This window comes from Ambystoma mexicanum, chromosome 3q (genome assembly GCF_040938575.1).
Source record: "Ambystoma mexicanum isolate Mex_15411 chromosome 3q, UKY_AmexF1_1, whole genome shotgun sequence".
Classification (NCBI taxonomy): domain Eukaryota; kingdom Metazoa; phylum Chordata; class Amphibia; order Caudata; family Ambystomatidae; genus Ambystoma; species Ambystoma mexicanum.
The window spans coordinates 870443315-870456492 of record NC_090926.1 but is presented as its reverse complement, the minus strand read 5'-3'; the positions used below and the strand labels follow the sequence as shown (position 1 = coordinate 870456492).

At 43.9% G+C, this 13178-nt stretch overlaps 1 protein-coding gene across 3 annotated transcripts in view; it reads right to left on the bottom strand.

Moving 5' to 3' along the window:
* RHOT1 (ras homolog family member T1) overlaps positions 1-13178 on the bottom strand; it is a 1148557-nt gene that overhangs the window by 395858 nt on the left and 739521 nt on the right. The gene's annotated exons all lie outside the window — the stretch shown is intronic.

Here is a 13178-nt window from a genome sequence, read left to right as displayed (position 1 = left end):
TAGCCACTGACAGGCACGATGGAATAGCAAAGGCCATGGGACAGCAGTTCCCACACATACAGCATCAATTTGATGTATGGCGCGTTGCAAAATCAATTTCTAAAAGAATTACAGCTGCTGGTAAAAATAAATGGGTTCAGAAAACATTTTAAAGTGGTCTCAGTCTATCAGCAACCATCTTTGGTGGAGTTCAAAAACTTATAATGGATCTGTAGAAATTCTAATTGAAGTGGCGTTCATTGATGCACCATTGTTCCAACATACACTCATGGAGAGAAAAACATTTCCACGAATGTGGACATGGACCTTTCACAGGAGCAGGAGCGTAAGAAGAAGTCATTGGTGTCAGGTTCCCCTCTTCACGCAGCACTGGAGAAAATTGTGTACGACAAAATGCTTTCAAGTGACCTGAAGGGACTCGCCAAATTCTGCCACACTGGAGATTTAGAGGTGTTCCATAATATGTGCCTAAAGTACAGACCATAAAGGTTGGATTTCGGCACAGACAGTATGGAGGCCAGAACAAGACTGGCTGTACTTGCGCACAACGAGAACTTTGGGAGGGAACAAGAAAGAACTGCAGGAACTTTTGGGATACTTTGTTACCACATGGTGTTTACAAAATTAAGCAAACAGTGGGTGGCCAAGTCAATATCCCAGGAAATGGATTTTGAATTTGTGAAAGATCGGACATGGACTGTGTTTGCCATGCATACGAATGGAATGGCTCCAGAGTTTGATTCCAGGGCCCGGACTATACCACACAACATTGCAAAAAGAGGCTTGCCCTCCAAAACTTTAACTTGTTGAGAGATTGATTTCCAGATTTAAATGATTGGTAGCTGTCTTCACACATTTTTCACAAGCAAGTTTCAATGTTACCCAATGTTTGGACACTATCGATTATAAAATAATGTAATGGTATAACACTTGCAATGTAAATGTTCAATAATGTAATTTTATTTATTTATGGAAATGTCATTGTGAATATACATAAATGGTTTCATTTGACCTTTCCTTTCTTTATATTGCTTTCCCTCTGTCATTGCATACAAATTTTGGGTATTTAAATTCTTGAGACATGCTTTTCGATTCTCTAAATCTTTTAAAAAAGTCTGTAAAATATTCATTACGACAAATAAAAACTCATCTGTAAATAATGCGCTCACGTCTTTGAATATTTACAATATAAGAGCAGCAAGATGTAATATTGACATTGTTCAAATTTATCATGAATACAGAATAGGTAAGAATTAGTGCAGTCCAACTAGTGTGGGACAACACAAGACTTATCTCCTTGGTATTAGGTAACCCACCTTTCAATATAGGCCTGTACTACACAAGTTGGTAGTGTGACTGAGCACCAGGCTTATCTTAAGAGGGGTAATGTGAGCTGTAGAGCTGTGCAATGAAGCCAGTAAATACAAGTATCCAATTAAAAACACTTACACACTTCAAGGTATATAATACATATTTATTTTACACAAAGATATTTAAAGCATTCTTTAAAAAGCAGTAATGAGCTGTAACATTAATCACAAGTTAGGATTCAATTTCAAACAGTGAATAATAAAGCAGGTGAGTGAGTCATTCATATGTTACACATGTTCCATCAACCAGAAGTGACGTCATTTGAGGTCAGTATAGCATTTATATACCATCACCTTTGCAATATGGAGTTATTAAGGAAAGGTTAGGGTTAGATCAGAACAGACTGATAGGTTATAAGAACAGATTCTCCCAAAGGGATACAGGCAGTTAATTATCTCAGCATTAAAGTGTTCAACATTTAAAACAAGCACTGCCAAAGCCAATAAGTTCCGAAGTCAAAGTTCTGATGCTCTTCTTCTAACAGAAATGTTCTTAAATAGTCAAGTGTTCAAAAGAGAAATCACAGCAACTCAAGAGGAGTCACCTTTAGAAAGCACAAGCTGTCACATATGTACCCCAAACAAACGATTTCCTCTGGGAACTGACTTTTGTGAACAAATGTGTAGAGCAATATGTATTATCCATGCCTGTAACAAATCGCCCTAAAGATATATGGGCTCCTTTTAGAAGTTATTTATGTGAAATCATATCCGAAAATGACTTTTCCCCAGCCGCCACGCCATGATCCTCTAATTCATTTATGTATGTATGCTGTTGTAACTATATTGCACTGCAGATAATTTGGTTGTATTATGTGACTATCAATAAATAAAGTTTAAAAAATAAAATAAAAAAAGAAAGCACAAGCTGTAGGGCCAATGCAGGTAAGGTTAAATCACACTCCCAAAGATGGCAAGCACCCCTAATGGCAAAAGGATTAAATATCCCAAGCCCCACAGTACCTTCAGAATGAAGAAAGTGTTTCAGCTGGGTGCCTTCACGATGCAATGCAGTAGACCCTTGTTCGTGGTCCTTGGTCATGGTGACGAATGAGAGGATGTCTGGCGGGCTCCTGCGGTGGCACTCGAGAGAGGGACTCGGCAGCAATGGATGTCCGACGATTCAGCGGCTCTTTGTGGTTTTGGCACATTTTCCCAACGCCAATCACGAACTAAAAGCTCTGGTTAGGATTTCCTTGATCCCTCGGTCCTGGAGGGGACTCAGAAGGCAGATATCTTGCTTCTGTAGGGTCCTCTGGATGCCCACGAAGGACTGTCCAGATTCGGAAGACAATGCACTCACAAGTGGCCGAGGTAGCCCGAGTATTGGGCTTCTGCAGCCTTGGAAAGTCGCAGCAAGTTGGGGGTTGAGCCAAAATAGAGTTTGTCTTGAGGCTTTTAGGTCCCACCAGCCTAAGGGAAGAAGTTGTCCTTTACGGGGTCTTCCCTGTTGATTCGAAAATGGGGTCAGCAAAGCTGCAGGGCTTCACAGGTCGCGGAGGGTGCTGCTGGCGTCTTCTCTAGTCTTCTGCTTCGGATGTTGTCCTCCAGTAGTCGACTCTACTCTTAGTCCCAAAAACCTCGCTTTTTATGCAAGTTCCCATTCATTCACAGCCCTAGGCTGTCAATCACACAGCAGGGTGGCTGTCCTTTCAGCCGGACAATAGGAAGTGGTTTCACTCAGGCACACCTAGAGACAAAAGGACAGGGAAGTTTCGGGACCCTCCCTCACTTTCTACCTTTCCAGACACACTGGAGCCTGGGCGGGCTTCAGGCTGAAGCCCGCCAAAGGCAAACTACACAAAGGACTCAAACCTGATGCAGACAGAGTAAAATCCTAAAAGAAACTAAGAGGGAATGGTGAAAAAAAGACGACCGGGGCAATTTGGAGAAAATGTTCACCCTTGAGTGCAGCACTGCAGCTGAGATATCAGCCTGCAGATACATGCCAATAGGTAGTAAAAACAGAAACCACTGCCAGCAGCCATTCAAGTAGGTTAGTGTACCAAACTTTTACATGAGGAATGGGTTAAAGGAATTACTAGGTAACCCTCCAGCACTCCACATAGGGTGGTGTGTGCTGCACCCATAAAGTAAAGGTAAGTAAGACAGGGGTCATCTTACTATTCTTGGGAACTGTAGTTAAACATTAGGAGAAGTCCAAGGGACTCCTTATTGGCACTCCATAAAATATTAAGGAATCTAGAAAATTATAGTCAGGAAAACACAAGAGTGAGAATAAGGTCCCACTCCCGCAGGAGTAAAAATTAAAAATCCCAGAGTCAAACAAAAGAGCTGGGGGTTTCTAGGGTTAATGGGAATTTGGCACAGACATACAAATTGTCCTTAACACTCGTCTCCCCCCCCCCCCTCTCCCACTGCGTCTACCACCCCCTCTCCCCCCCACCCGAGGTTTAGGGATAAGAGGATTAAATCCACTCTGGGATGAATTTCTTGCTCCATCGTTCATACTTTCTAGTGAGACTATCAGCATTTTGGCGATTGCATCCTGACCTATGCTCAATGGTAAAATCAAACCCTTGGAAGCTGATGGACCATCTAGGTAATTTAGGATTTTACCCCTTCATTTGCATTATCCATCTCAAGTGTTAGTGGTCTGCTTGAATAAGGAAAGCAGAACCATACAAGTATGGCCTAAACTTCTTCAAAGACCACACAATGGCAAAACACTTGCGCTCTATAATTGCTACCTTGTTTCACGGCCTTTCAGTTTCCTACTGATGAAGCAAATAGGGTGGTCTCTGCCTTGCTCATCCAGTTGACTTAAGACAGCACCTATCCCTGTATTAGAAGCATATGTTTGTACTATAAAGGATTGGTTGTAATCTGGAGATTTTAAGACTGGATCTTTGCAGAGGGCTTGTTTCAACACTGCGAATGCCTTGTCACACTTCTCATTCCATCTGACCTTCTTAGCAAATTTCTGAGAGGAGATGACATTCAGGGGAGAAGCTATGGTCCCATAGTTCTCAATGAAATTTCTGTAGTACACAGTAAGACCTAAAAAGGCTCTCATTCAGGTTTGAGTAGTGGGGGTGGCCCAGTCCTGTACAGCTTGTACTTTGCTAGGCAAGGGCCTGGTCTCACCACCTCCTACCTCATGCCCAAGGCAGACCACTGCCCTGACCAATTTGACATTTACTTGCCTTTATGGTCAGATCGGCCTGCTCAAGAGCCTGCAATACATATCCAAGGCGATGAAGATGTTCTTTCTAAGTGGGGATGAACACTGCAAGGTCAACCAAGTATGCCATGCATAAGTCTTCTAACTGATTCAGAACATGGTTCACCATCCTTTGGAGAAGGTGCATTCGTTAGTCCAAAAGGCATAACCCTAAACTGGTGTAAGCCTCCTGGGGTGGAAAATTCAGTTTTCTCCTTGGCATTGTCTGTCAGAGCTATTTGCCAATAACCTGATGTTAGGTCAAATGTACTGAGGAACTTGGCTGAACCAAGTTTAACCACCAGCTCATCTGTCCTAGGCAAAGGATGGGCATCAGTGGTGGTACCTGTATTAAGAGCTCTATAATCCACACAGAATCTCAATTCCTTGGAACCTGCCTTGGGCACTAGTACAACTGAACTAGCCCATGGACGTATAGATGGCTTTATTACCCCAAGATCAAGCATCTTCTTGACCTCTTCCTTTATGTGGATTCTTACATTGTCTGACATTCTGCAACCCCAGCTTTTGACAGGGAGACAGTCACCAGTGAGAAGATCATACTGGCGGGTCACGCCTGGTGTCAGTGAAAACAGGGAGACAACTGATTCAACAGAACTTTGCACTCCTCCTGTTGTTGCAGAGTCAGATCAGAAGTGAGTTTAACTCCTTCAATCTTTCCATCTAAAGGTTGTCCGCTGAGGAAATTTGGTAGAGGCTCACTCTCCTCCTCCTCTTGATCAGATGCTAAAAGCAAAGCTCCTAGTTCTGGTAGAGACATATGCCTTTCGACGGTTAGTGTGGAAGAGCCTTGGGGCCTCCTTGGGATTGCCCAAGTCCACTAAATAATTAACCTCTCCAAGTTTGCCCACAACCTTGAAGGGTCCAATCCAACTAGAACAAGCTAGTCTGGAGTAAACTCCACCAGGTTGGCATCTGGTCGTGCCAATGTTTGACCAGAGCCTGACCTGCTTTCAAGTTATCAGAAGGTTCTGTCATCATTTGTGTCATTCTCCTTCAGAGACCTAACACATAGTCAGTGACTCTCAATGGCTTGGGGGTGGGAACACTCTCCAGCCCTTCTTCGATTAGGGCCAATGGACCTCTAACCGGATGACCATGGAGCAGCTCAAAAGGGCTGAACCCATCCGCCTTCCCGAGGGACTTCTCTATAAGCAAAGAGAAGGCATGGCAGTAGAAGGTCCCAATTTCTTCTAAGGGGTTCCTCTAAAGCACCAATCATGCTCTTCTTAGATCTGTTAAACCTCTCCACCAACCGATTGGTTTGGGGATGATAGGCTATTGAGAACTTTTAGGTCACTGCACAGTTTTTCCACAAGGCTTGCATGTAGTTGGACATAAAATTGATCCCCCTGCCTGAGATGACCTCCTTAGGAAACCCAACCCTGGTAAAAATGCCAAGGAAGGCAATAGACACTGCCCGAGCAGTAATAGTCCTCATAAGTATGGCTTTAGGATACCTGATAGCATGGTCTACCACAACCAATATAAATCTGTTGCTTGAAGATGTGGGAGGGTCAAGGGGACCAATACTGTCAATCACTACCCTCTCAAAAGGAACTTCCACCACTAGGAGAGGCACCGAGGGTGCCACATTCTTGGCTCCACTCTTGCCAGATGTCTGACAAGTGTGACAACCTCTACACAATGTATCTTTATCTACATCGGACCCCATCTTGGGCCAGTAGAAATACAGATAAATCCTCCCCTTGGTCTTCTTAAAACTTAAAGTGACCAGCCAGAGGAATCTCATGGGCTAACTGTAGAAACTTGGGTCTCACCACCTGAGGCACTACAAGTCTTCTGTAGTCCCCTGGGTTAGACTCAATAGGCTTACTGTAAAGGAGGCCATCCTCCCAGTACAGCATGTGCTTCCTTGGCTCTTGCCCTTCCAGCTGGGAAGCTGCCTGTTGGCCAAGTCCTTCAAGTGTATGACATTCTTTGACCTCTGCTGAATTCTGCCCCTGATGGTCCACCTTCTGCAAGCAAAGTCTGCAGCTCAGGATGGTCTTTAGAATCTAGATCTCCAACATAGGGAAGGGCTTCTTCCAGCTCTGTTTCACCAGTAGCTGATAAACCACTTTCTGGTTAATCCTCCCACTCAGCTTCAGCTTGTGGAGGGGTCACAGGTGTCGCCTTGGAGTGTCCTCTCAGGGATGTCCTTGTCCTATGAACAGGTGCAATACCTTTCTTCTTTCCTGAGACCTTGGGTTTCCACCTGGTCGCTTTCTTTGTTGTGGAATTAGAAAAGTGTCCTTCCTGTGGACTGAGAGTTATATGTATTTCTTTAACTTCCCACTGAGAGTCATCTAAAGTTGCCTCTCTGGCCAATCTAGTCTGCTCCTGCTTCCTTTTACTGGGAGGCCTGGGGTGCTTGATACAATTCCAAGAGTTGTAAGTCATTCCCCAACAGGACTCTCACAGGCACCTCATTTTGTACACTGACAGGTATTCTTGCAGTCATATTATTGCACTGGATGAGTGCTGGCAGTATTGGAACCATCTGAATTGGTCCGCCAGCAAGTTTATTGGGACCTTTGGGTGCCTTAGCAACATCCTCAGGCTTGAAAAAACTTTCACCCACTACTGTAATGCTAGCCTCAATGTCTCCAATGGCAGGGGTCTCCTGGACATTTAAAAGTACCCTGTCCTTGTAGTATTCTTTTGTGTTATCTTGAATAGAGTTATACACATCTACATTCTGCTGTTCCCACAGACCCTGGGACACTAAAAAATCACTGGCTGAGACTCCAATGGGGTCTTCAACCAAAAATTGAACGGTACCACTCGCCATAGGGATTTCTCCCTCAGGGATGAAGGCTATGGAGGCAGTGTTGATCCCTGAAGGTTTACCCTTACATCTGGGATCCCCTTTCACATTATCAGTTGACCCACAAGCATAACATTTACAAAATGTTCTTTGGAGTGGGGGTTTCTGCTGACCTCCCTCTGGTTTAGAACCAGAGGTTGCACTAGACTGACCTGGTTTCCTATGGTGTTTACCCTTTTTCTGTTTGTGGCCCTCTTTTGGGTGGTTGGAATTAGAATTCTCTTTTCCATCTTTCTTGTGCTGCTTCCCCTCATCCTTCTTGTGAGTGGCCCCAGAGTCCTTGTGAGTGGCCTGGTTGGCAACCCACAAGTCAGCAGCCTATGCTAAGTTTTTGGGATCAATCTCTTAAGTCAGCCAAGTGCTGTCACAGCTCAGGAGAGCATGCATCAAAAATAGATTCTAAAAAAAACAGATTGCTCATTCCTTCAAAGGAGTTCACTCTGCAACCCTTAACCCAGCCATCTAAGTTTTTCAAACATTCACACACCCAGGTAGCACAAGGGGTACCATCAGTCTTTTTGAGGGTCCTAAACCTCTTACGGTACTGGGAAGGAGTTTTTCCAAATCTGTCTATCAAGGACAGTTTTACATTCTCATACTCCTGTCTTTCAAGTTCACCCAGCTACATTACAGCATCAGTTGCAAACTGGGGGAGCCTAGGCAAATGCCTGGGAATCAGCTGATTCCCTGAGAGACCCTGAATCCCATGATTGTATTCAAAGGCACCCAACCAATCCAAAATATCAAGTTTCACATCATACATACTCACTGCCTCTTTAGGCAGGTGAGGCCTCTTGGGACTGGAAGACCTAGAGGACTCTGGGAGGGATGCATTTTCAATCGATAATCTTTTCATCAAGAGAATACTGCATTTCCATGTCCTGATGTTTGGCTTCAGTTTGAGCTTTGAACCTTTTGAATTCCAAATCAAGCCTCATTGTTTCAAGAGACACATATTCTGGACTCAGTGTTGGACCTTGTGGACTCTCAGTGGACATGGCTTGAGGCAAAAGCTTAGGTTGCAGCAAAGAGGGGCTCCTATCTTGGGACTCCTCTACCTCCTCCGACTCCTCTCTTACGTTAGAGTTAGACTCTGAACCATCATCCTCATTATCAATTTCCACATTTCTTGGGTTAGTAGGTGTTATAGGTCTACTACCCAAACTTTGATTCAACCACCCTGTAATCAACTCATTTTTCTTTCCTTTTACAGTAGGATTCCTGACTTTACACATTCCTTTCAGTTGATCTACTGGTAAAATGATCAGGGCTTCCTGGCTGAAGTTATCCATATTTGGCATGTTACAATTGCTGTTCTGATGGAGCTTAGCCTTGTGGGGGGTTAGTTGAAAACAAGCAAAGCAAAATACTCAATGTAACAACTCTGCAATAGATCCTCACCGCCTGGCACCAATGTTAGGCAAGATTGTATGTAGTAACCCTGTGGGAGACTACTCCAGCCTTGTCCTCTTGGCAATAGGTAACTCAACCTTTGGTAGAGGCCTGTACTACAAAAGTTGGTAGAGTGGCTGAGCAGCCAGGCTTATCTCAAGAGAGGTCAATGTGAGCTGTAGGGTTGCAACATAGAGTTTCACAGTGACACATATTCAAATAACACTTATACTCAAGATTTCCTGATGAAATATTTATTAATTTAACCGTCAGTTTTAAAATGATCCTTCTTTAGAAGGGAGCAATATGCAACACTAAAATACACTTCAAAATACACTCCTTCAGTTCAATAAAGTAAGTAGATACCCTTTTGGGATGGCACACAGACACTTCCTACACCCTCAGGTGACTTAAATAGCTAGGACACTGTGGACATTAATATATCACTTATTACCCTTTAACTAATACTGAAGTTGTGGCAAAAAGGAAAGGGTTAGGGAAGGAAACCATGGTTAATAAGAACAGGTAAGCACTATAGAATTCCCCCAATGCAATGTAGGTTAACACTTTCCCAGCTATACAAGTAAGGTATGTATGATTTTTTGGAGAGATAGTTAAACACAAAGTCATAGGGTAAGAAGTGTCTGCAGGGAACCAGGACAGACAATGTCAATTGAGCAGAATCTAGGGGAGCCAAGGCACTTCTTGAAGATAGGCAAAAGTCTTGCACAATGTTAAGAGCGTTTTTGTTGTAGAAAAGTATCACTGTTGGGCCACAAGTTGGGAGGCTTGTAAAGGGCAAAGCTGCAAGCAACTGTGCAAAGGGCAGCCAAAGCAAGTCTCCAGTGAGAGCAAGCAAGCTACACACAAGAGGCAAGTACCCCTAGTATACAGTACCTTGAGTCTGAAGAAAAAGGTTCCAGCTGGCATCTGTTCCTGTTGTAGTTCCTGGGCCTCAGTCGTGGTGACAAGAGGGAGGATGTCTGGGGACTCCTGCACTACTATTTAAAGGTCGGCGGCAGCAATGGGCACAATTCGGATCAGCTGAACTTCGCAGTTTCAGCTACTCATAAATAGCACCACCGTGGTTCTTGGACACCTGTGGACTTTCCTTGCGTCTGGGGTCCAGCACTCTGCTGAGGTGACTCAGGCTTGGTTAGTCCTACTTTGAGGGACTCTGGAAGATCTTCCTGGAGCTCGGGTACAGCTTAAAGACGATGCACTCGATTCTGATGTTCCTGTGCCCTGGCACTCGGTTCCTGCAGCAGCAATGGAAGTACAGCCAGCAGAGAGAGGGGGGGGGGTTCCAGTCGAGTTCGTCTTGGGGGTCGATTGGTCCAACCAACCCAAGGGAAGAAGTAGTCCTTTCCGGGCTTCTCTAGTCTATGTCGAAATTGGAGCTTCAGCACTGCAGCAGGGCTTCACTTGGCAAACCAACGGTCCAGGAGGTGCAGCAAGCTTCTCTCCCAGTTTCTTTCTTCGGTTCCTTCGTCCAGTGGTTGACTCTACCTTCCTTGCAAAATACCACGCCTTTTATGCAATTATCTCCCATTCATCGCAGCCTAGCTGTCCCTCACACAGCATGTTGGCTGTCCCCCAAGGACAGCCAGCCAGCCAATTACCTATGGGTGCATTCCTGTAACCAAGGAACCTAAGGCACAGGGCGTTTCGGGAACCTCCCTTGCTTCCTGCCCTGCCAGACATGCTGGAGACAGAGGCGACTTCATCAGTGAATCCCGCCAAAGATAAAACGAACAAAGGTATCAAACCTGGTGTGGCGCGCAGAGTAAATCTCAAGAAGGACCTTTCCAACAAGAAATGGCTAAAACAGAAGACCAGAGCCATTTTGACAAAATGGGCACCCATGGGTGCTATACTGCAGCTGTGAACGCAGCCTGCAGTAAAAACACACAATAGTAGGAAAAAGTAAACCACTGCCACCAGCCATTAACTGTAGGAAGGGTAACAGAAACATGTTAAATGAGAAGATAGACAAAGGGGATACTAAGTAACTAACACCACCAGCACCCTGTTGTAATATAGTGTGTGCTGGGTCTATAAAGAGAAAAATATAAGTAGTCAATTTCACTTTACTCCTCTTGGAAACAGTAGTTATCCAAGAGAAGGTATTTAAACCTTAGCAGGAATCCAAAGGACTTCTCTGTGACACTGCACTGATTATACGGAGTTTGTCAGACTCCAAAACCAAACGTAACAGTGTTCAAATCAAATTAAAATGCATGAGAGAGTGGGGAAAAAGGTCTCACTCTCGTCAGGATTAAAATGTAAAGTTCTAAAGTCCAGCAAAAGAGCTGGTGGTCTATAAGGTAGAAGGGAATTAACACATTCTGAAAATTCTCCCCAACACAGACACAATTAAAGTATATGTAGAGGCAAGAGTATTGAGGCCAGTCTCTACTGCTTGGAACAATCCTGTCTGGCCTGTCATAAAAGTGGATGGAAGCTGGAGGATGGCTGTGGACTATAGAGAGTTAAACACACTCCCCCTTTAGTTCCTGCAGTGCCAGATACTGCTACCTTGATTGGGAACATACAGATGTTTGACAGAACCTGGTACGCTGTACTAGATTTGGCAAATGCATTTTTCACAGTGCCAATTGACGAAGTGTGCCATGAGCCGTTCTCATTTTCTTGGGGTGGCCGTCAGTACACCTTCACAAGAATGCCTATGGAGTACTTGCATAGTAAAACCATCTGTCACCAAATGGTGGCTGAACACCTAGACAAAATACCATGTAAGTCCGACATAAAAGTCTCACATTACATTGATGATATTCTGATTCAGGGCAAGGATGAATCTAGTGTGCAAAATCAATTGGAAGCCATCATTGATGGATTGAAAAGGGAAGGCTTGGAAATTAACCCTAATAAAATTCAAGAGCCAGCTAAGAGAGACTGATATTCTCGGAAAATCAATGGCAAAATGGACACACAGAGATGGTGCCGAAAACCAAACAAAAGATACTTGAATTTACCACTCCAGTGAACAAGAAACAAGCCCAGCAGTTCATAGGGCTGTTTGTATTATGGAGACAGCATATACCACATGTAGGGCAAATCTTGGCCCCACTTTACAAAGTGACATGAAAGAAATATGAATTTCAGTGGGGTGAAGAGCAGCAGAGAGCATCTGATTTGGCAAAGGACACAGTGCGTGTGCTTGATTTGTGGATTTTGAAATCAGGAGAAGTGGAGCTAAATGCATCTGTACAAGAAAATAACGCTAGCTGAAGTCTGTGGCAGAAGCACGACAATAAGCAAGTCCCTTTGGGACTTTGGAGTCACAAATTACCTGAGGCAGGTGATAAGTACCCTCCATTTGAGAAGTAATTGCTAGCATGTTATTGGGCTCTTATTGATACAGACCAATTTACAGTGGGTCATGATTTATTGATTAGACCTGAAACACCAATTATGCAATGGGTGTTGAGCTCACCTAGGACACACAGAATAGGACACGCCCAAGAGGCCAGTGTAATCAAATGGAAATGGGACATTCAAGGGAAAGCCAAATCAGGAAAGGGTGGAGTTAAGAAATTACACGAGCAAGTGGCTAATATACCACCTGTATATTACATACCACAGGAAGTGACTGAAGTAAGAGTCTCCAGTGAAATGGGGAGTATCTTAAGGAGATCTGACATTCCAACAGAAAGAGCACGCTTGGTTTACCATTGGCTCTGCTCGCTATGTAGGACCTGAGCGCTACTGTAAAGCAGCGTTATATAATCCCAAGACATAAAAAGATCTTGACAACATCACGGACAGGGAAGAGCAGTCAGTTTGCAGAACTCTATGCAGTTTATCAAGCTTAGATACAAGAGACACCTGGTCAATGTCATGAGTACACAGATTCATGGTCTAGCTGTTAGGTAAGATTTGCATATCAATGATGAATCTTCCAGACCTGTGTCAACCCCAGAACATTTTGCTTTTACTGGTAGATTATTTTCCTTATACCCCAGTGAGGGGGAATCTTTTTCTACACACAGTCACTTACTCTTTGTATGGGTGTCATTTCTAAGACTCTCTATAGTGTCTTTTAAAAGTTATCCTCTTTGCAAACTTTTGGCAATAAGGGCCTATTGTTGCTGGGTTGCCCTGGGGGCTCCCCTTTTAACTTTTTCTGGCTAACCTTATGAGAACTACAGTTTTAAAGGGTAGAAAAGATCTTTGGATCCCTTTTACATTTTATTAGGTGAGGCCAGCACCCCCCCCCCATCTTATGTCAAGTGCTAGGGAGATACCGAGTATCTCCTTTCTCATTTTAAATGCAACATTTATGTTACAAGGACAAACTTATCTTTCATGGCTGGTGGCAGTGAACCTTTTCATTAATACAGTGCACCTTTACCGCAGA